This window comes from Nanorana parkeri, unplaced genomic scaffold (genome assembly GCF_000935625.1).
Source record: "Nanorana parkeri isolate BGI_ZX_2015 unplaced genomic scaffold, ASM93562v1 scaffold2443, whole genome shotgun sequence".
NCBI classification, from domain to species: domain Eukaryota; kingdom Metazoa; phylum Chordata; class Amphibia; order Anura; family Dicroglossidae; genus Nanorana; species Nanorana parkeri.
This window is the reverse complement of record NW_017308711.1, coordinates 28,322-36,173: the sequence shown is the minus strand read 5'-3', so window position 1 is coordinate 36,173 and position 7,852 is coordinate 28,322.

Here is a 7,852-nt window from a genome sequence, read left to right as displayed (position 1 = left end):
AAATTGTTTCAAAATAAAAGCATGTAGTAGACATACAGAGATAATTTGAAATTTAAGCCTGCACTGAAATTACAGTCTTAAGACTTTTGCAAGGTTCTTGGTTTTGGAGGTACACGTCATAGAACTTGTGACCATTTAAAGCTTATTTTTGGAATCCAACCCACTGCAAAGGCCAAAGTTAGTAGGGAGTAATTCTACCTGTCTCATCTTTTTTTTCATAAAAGCATTCTCTAATAATAATACCAGAGAAGGAAAATTACATCTTCAGGATCTGATTAGCTTCAATATTGTATTTGGGGCCTAGAATTGGAGGTAGATTTTTTTCAGGAATAAAGGAATTTTGTACTGAGAAGCCATTAATAACCTACTTCTGAAAATGTGAGTTGCCGGGCTCTCTCTGGATTTAGTATTTTCTCAGTCACTGACCTGGATCATCTGGAAGCTAGTAATAAATAGCAATGTTGCTAGGCACGGTTGTCTGTGACAAACTAGCAAGAATTTGTAAAATGTTCTGATGGTGATATTAAAGTAGATGTAACTCCTAGCTAGATGACATTCAGTTTGTTAAAAAAATACTGTATATCATAAGCACCTTCTATATTTTTGCCTTTTTTTTCCACCCCTTTGTTACATATCAATGCAGCTGATCTTCTCATCTTTTTTTTTTTACCCACTTCCTGTCTATGTGTTTCATCATCAGCAGAACAGCATTGCTCAAGCCAGATTCCTGATGCTGGAAATGGCAGCACATACCTGAGCAATGTGCCTGGAACCATAGGATGTTAATGTAAAGTGTCTACGGGATTTATACAGTGTAGGGGGAGATAACATGAACAAACAGAAAAAAATGCATTTTAAAAATAATCATGGCATCCCGTAACTCATAGTGAAAAGGGAAATACTTGTTTTAAGAAAATGAAGTGACCCTCAGCTTTATAGTACTCCACTAAAGTAAGTTCCCTTTTATACCAGTTTAGTTCTACTTTACTGTACTAATGTAAGCACTTTATCTGTGACTGCATGCTCCTCGGGGAGATGAGTGATGGATCAAATCTAACCCAATGAAGAAAAGAGCAGATCCACTTAATAACAGCCCAGAAGTGGGTGTGTGTTCCAGGGAAGTACAGTGTTGCAAATTGTAGGAGACAGTAGACAATTATTGGAGACACTTTTGGAGACATTTACCTGTAAAATCACTTTTCTAATTTAAGGCACACTGGGGGGAATATATCAGAACTGGTGCAGACACAATCTGGAGCAGTTGCTTATGGCAACCAATCAGCTTCTCTCTTTATTTTGTTCAGTTAAGGTTTGAAAATGAAATAGAGAAGCTGATTGGTTGCCATAGGCAACTGCTCGAGATTTTGTCTGCTCCAATTTTGGATAAATTCCCCTCACTGTGTTTGTAAAGGGTTTTAAAGGGTCACAGTAATTCTTCCCTTATTATCATACCTCACCATTCCTGGCTTCGCTGGAAAAAATACCAGTTCCTTCGGAGTATGGGGGGACACGTGACTTCCTCTCATGTGATAGTACATCAGAAGCAGGACCTGAAAGGGATTGCTGTTGAGTATAACTGGGGGTGCAGGGGGAGCTTTACACACACTCCGTTACTTTTTTTGTGTATGGGCAAGGTGACAATGGCTCTTTAAGAAAAGGAAAAACCACACAAAATATATGTGTAGCTATTGTTTTATCAAAACAGACAAGTTGACTGTAATAAAGTGACCACTCAGCTATGTATACATTACATTTAACATATTCCCAAGTGTAAACCTATAACAAGCATCAGGCACATCCATTGAGGTTTAAAGCATGTGCCTTAGAGAAGAAGGGTCAATCAAGATTGAGGAGTAGGGGAAAGGGCATTGCAAAGCTGAGGCAAGGGCACCATGCCCGTATGTAGAAGTCTGTGTGTCTGTGAAGGTTTTCATTCATCCAGGTCGTGGTATATCTGTAAAAAATAAATAAAGGCAACTTGAATTGATATACTTTTCTTGAAGACATTGTGCTGGAGTTGGATTAAAGGAACTGAGAAAGCTGGTTGGATAACCAGATAAATGTCTTCAAGAAAAATACAGCAAGTCCAGTTGCCTTATTTTTTTTTTTACAGATGTAGAAGTCTGTGTCCAATAAGGAGACAGGAGGAGAAGCTAACTGGGTCACCTAGGCAGGTATAAAAAGTGACCCCACTAATAAAAGCTTGAAGCTTTAGGACTTCCTAATTGATTCTGTAATCAGACAAACATTCAGTTTGCCTGATGAAGGAACCAAATAGGTTATCAAACGTTGCGCTACATGGTGATATGATCCTTTACACCAAATAAAGGAGAATTACTCTATATAGTTTTGGAGTGTTGGTGACCTCTTTATCTTGTTTGGACTGTTTAAACGGCACCATCCACAGTTACTGCAGCACATCCAAAGAACGTTCACTCAGGAGTGCAGTGGAATCCCTGTGGAACCCTCCAGAAGGAAGGACAGTGTCAGCACCAATTCAGAGATGATTTGAGGATCTACAGCCGAGTGATACACAAATAAGATAAATGTTTGTTAATAATTAAGGTACTTGAATGTATTTTTACATTTTAACTCACTTTAACTTAATTAATTTACCTGACAATTTGATTCATGATGAATTATCGGTCATACAAGTATTTGAGTTACTGACCTGATACTCTGATTTTGCAACAGGGAGTCTGACACCTGGGTGAGAGTAAGTGGAATCCATTTTGTTGGATGGGTATAAATGGAAGGTGTTTGAATAAAATGTGAGAAGAATTTCTTATGCCAATAGTCGCTATTATAGTTTTATACCATAAATGAGTGAACCTGTGAAATGTATAGTTTGTCACATGGGTACACGCGATACGGACTCTGGGAAACACTGGGCTATCTTATGGCTGAGCAATGCGACTGTCTTCTGTAAATTTGCCAAGTTTCAGATGGTTAAAGGGTTACATAAGTGGGCTTGGTTGGTAGTAATGAGTATGTCATATGTTAATCAGCTTCTTTGCATACATAATCAAAATGGTATAAATATTTTCTTGAAATATAAACAATTTATATTTTAATTAGAACACACATATAGGAGAGAGCACTTAGTTGGGTGAGAGGGATTTTTAAAGAAAGGATTTAGAGGGCAAGTTGGTCTTAGGACTTTGTGGGGTCATCAATATCGAAGGGGCTATACGGATTCACCTGGCGATCATATTCCCCCCTCTCTCTCTAGAACATTGGGGTACGGGTACTCCTAGAATGAGATCCTAATAGGTTGGACTTGATGGACTAATGTCTTTATTCAACCTCAAATACTATGTAACTATGATGTGTTAGTAAAATAAATGCGAGAAGAGTGTATAATAGAAGAAATGGAGGACAAGAGACTGGCTATTGTAAAATGCTTGAATATAGTTATGATGATTGTAAAGTAAAGTAGAAGATATTAATATGGAGAGATACATAGCTACGTCCTTTATGAGATAAAAGTCATGTTGTATGTCAGTATTTGTAAGATTTGTATAAACTTGTTTATTGAAATAAAAATATATTAAACCAAAAGAAATATAAACAATTTAGCACTTTCCTCTCGCAGGTGCCACGTATATACATGTTCAACACATTGGATTATATTTTCACCATGCAAGGCAGTGGTCTGGGTTCTTTTTCAACTCTTTTTAGGCCCCTTTTACATTCCTACAGGCTTCTGTGGTGTGTTATAGGAATGAGATTTAAGTTTCTGGTGGCCCTAAGCTATTAGAGAATTATTTATACAGAACCTGAAAACTAGCTCAGTCATGAAGGGGTTAAAGGGAAAGGGAATGCTGTCAGACAGAGTTTAGAGTCAGGTAGGAAACTGTACTTTAGTTTTTTTGGCCAGCTCTTCAGACAACCTACCTTTTTGCTATCTATTTGGTGCTTATTGGGGATTTGTTATTATTGTATTTATTGTGTTATATTTAGTTAATTCAATCACTTTAAGCATTCTGTCCCAATAATAGCAATTTATTTTCTGCATAGCTTTAAAAAAGTGGGCTTTTTTTCAACTCAGATGTGTTTTTTTTAGTTTGTTTCCTTTGTTTTTTATTTTGTATGTAATGTTTATAAGGTGTTTTTTTAGGTTTTGAGTGCTTCACTTGCTCCTGACCATCTATTCATGAAACTGTCTTTTAATCACAGCAAACCTTTGCATTGTTTGAAAGAAAAATTAAACTATATGAAAGAACAGTGTGCACCTAAACCAACTCACATGATGTCACTCATATTAACTACACTCCCTAGCCTCATAGATAAAATAAATGTTAGGCATGCACCAGTTAGGCCTATTATTCCTATTGGAATTTGTCCTCATGCTGTGTGTTGTTGGTGAGCCATTGAAAACAAATAGCATTGCAATGTGCTGAAGGTATATAGAGCATTTAGATAATGCATGTTATCTCACAACTTACCATAATATCTGTAAAAAATAAATCAAGGCAACTGGACTTGCTGTATTTTTCTTGAAGACGCTTCACTGGTCATCCAACCAGCTTTCTCAATGACCAGTGAAACATCTTCAAGATAAATACAGCAAGTCCAGTTGCCTTTTTTATTTTTTACAGATATACCATGACCTGGATGAGTGAGAACCTTCACAGACAAATTACCATAATGCAACACAACTGGCAGGTGCGCACTGGCCCTAAAGGTTTTTAATGTGTAGCCCTTTAACAGTTATAAGTAGCTTTATTTCTCTCTCTTTCAGAAGCTTACACTGATCTGACATTTAATATATTTCTTATTTATTCTTAGATCACAGACCTATATTGTATATTTCATAGACATTTCAGCAATTATATTGTTTCATTTGGAACAAAAAAAATTATTGTATTGATTTTTTTACCGTCCATAAAACTTTGTATACGTTTTGTGTGACAAACTAAACTGGAACTGCCATATTTTTTATCCTGTATGATGTTTGCTTTGCATTTAAGTATGTGTGTGAACAAGAGTGAAATTGGTCCGGCAGCAGAAGGATTAATCTTCACTTTTACTTCACTTGATGAATGAAAGTCATTGTTCCTTCCCTGTAATTATTGTTTAGCTGCCCTGAGAGACTATCCTCTGGGACGGCATGTGAAAAGGGAGGTTGAGGTGATGTAATCTACCTTTCTATGAATGTGATACCTGTGTAATTATGTAGCCAGGTGACAATGTCCTCTGTATTAGTAAAACAATTACTATGTACTGATAGATTTAGCCAGGTGAGCAGGTGAGAATAGAGAGAGGAGGGGGAGCAGGATGATGGGAGGGGGAGCGCAGCCTGGCAGCTGCTAATAGTTTTCTCTTCTCTGATCTGATCATATAGATGATTTACAGTCAATGTTCTAATGGAAATTTAAAAGAGATTTTTCTACAGAAAATTACATTTCTGAACAAACCAATTAAAATAAAGAGGGTAAAGTGAGAAAAATAATATCTTCATATCCTTATTTTTTTGCCATTCTGAATTATTTTCCATCATGCCCTATGGATGTTAGTCACTGAGACAAGAATTTAGGGAAAATCTTTCCAACGGGAAATATTTTAATGGCTGCTATGGCAATAAGAGGAATACATGTGCTGTTTTGGTACACAATAATTCACTGTACAAATATTTAGTTATGACTAAGGTCCAGTTTGGGGGCTGAGATGTATTAGCATTTTTTGTTGGCTTCTTTTATGCCTTTTTTCAATTAAAATATTGAATGGACAGACCCCTTACGAGTGTCGGTGTTTACCTATTGTTTTCCAGTGGGAACACTTGTAGCCATAACAACATATTTGTATCAGTGTGGGTAAGAGTTAGAGCTTCTGTCAAGATTTTTCAGACGAAACAATTTATGTAGTCTGTCTGTATTTTTAACTTGGAGTGCTTACAGCACATCAGGTAATTCTTGCTAACAGTCCAATGAAGACCTGCCTTTTTTACAGCACCCCACTGCATCAAAAAAGTACTGTGCATCCAAAACTCCAAAACTCAGCAGAACTTTCAAAACTTTCAGAACTCTGTAAATTCCCCTGCTGCACTGAAAGCCCTCTCTGTCACAACACTTTAAGCAGGGCTGGCTATTACCTTGAGTGCATATTGGGCCACCTCGAGTTAGTGGCAAATCCTATATCATCATCACCCAGTGGGTTTTGGAGAATGCTGCAGAGGTTTAAGTTGGTGCTTGACCCTCCTCGGCACAGCTCTATGACCCTCTTCACTGCTTGATGTGGTGATGCCTAAGCCTTTGAAACCACATGCAAGATTTCCCTCCCTGTCCTTAGAGGCCACAGAAACTGTAGAATGTTCAGCAGGAGAATGTTGTGCAGTGGGGGGAAGATGCAAATTGTAAGGTGGAGTGCGGGCCTTTTGCTGCCAACCTCTCCCCCACCAAGCTCTGTTTTGCAGAATCATGTGTTCTTTCATACATGAGGTATCCAAATGGCTAGTACTCTAACCAAAGCTGATATGCTGCTAGCAAAGGCTGCAGACCTCAATGATACTGTCAGCAGCAGATACATTAAAAGGCCCCTGAGATAACAGTGGCCTGTACCTGTGGGGCAGTGCCAAAAAATGGATTAGGACGGTTAGTGCCTTTAATCCTCTGCAAGCTGCTCCTGCCCCTGGACAAGTTCCTTCCTTTTCTCCCTCAGTATTGTTCTCCTCTTCAGTTGGTGGCACCCACAAATGTTCTTCCACCTAATCATCCACCACTTCCTCATCACTGGAGCTCACATTGCTGTAAGCTGCTGAAACATATCTGCCTCTTGCTGGTCTCTACGTGATGCCCCCTGATTGCTATGTGACTGAACCCTCCTCTCCCTCTATGGTCATGGTGATATCTTCCTCATCCTTAAAGTGACACTAAACTCAGGAGTTAAATCTGGAGTTAAAGGAGAACTATGAGGTGAGTGCTTTTCACTCACCTCATAGTTCTAGCCGACCTGTGACAATGAGACTGTCACAGGTCGGCTCAGTAGATCGGGAGGTGAGCGAACACATACCGGCGTTCGCTCCCCTCTCGATCCTGTCCTGGCTCTCTGCCATGACAGGGGAGGGGCTGGATTGCCCCCTCCCTGCTCCGATCTGCCACCGCCGACTGCGGGACCCGGCGGGGAGGGGGCGGGTACAGCTGGCTCTGCCTCTAGATAGGCAGAGCCAGCTGTCAGTCACACAGCTGGGCGGATGCCGGCACAATTGTCGGGATCCACTTCAGCTGCGGCGTCTCAGTATGCCACGAGCAGCAGCTCGCGGTATACTGAGCCTAGGATGACGGGAGGACGCTAGTTTGTGTCCTCCCGTTACCCTAAGGAGAACTATGGGGAAAAGCCTTAACCACATAGTTCTCCTTTAAATACCTTAACTAGTAACATAAATGCAGCTTATCTGTGTATCACTCGGCTGTAGATCCTCAACTCATCTGTGAATTGGTGCTGAAACTGTCCTTCCTTCAGGAGTGTGGCTTCTTTTGTTCTCCATGGTTCCTGTGTGTGTTGTAAAGTAGCCACCACACTTAACTCACTCCCGGGATGGACTACAATCTCAATACAAATCAGTATTTGATTCTGCAATTAGTTCTGAGTTATTTTAGAAGTGTCTCATTTCAAAGGTGTGATGCATTTGCCCATCAAAGCCCATAGATGCTGCCACTAATGGTGATTACTAATGGTGATAGAATAACAAAGCCATGCCATGTGTCGCTTCCCTATTCAGTGACGGATATGGTCCCACAGTCCCACTCCAACTATCAGCCAAGCTCACTTGCCATAACGGAGCCTGTTGCCTTGATCCGTTTGACAGTCGGCCCAGCTCGCAGCCGGCGCCCCCCTCCCCCCCCGGCCGCGA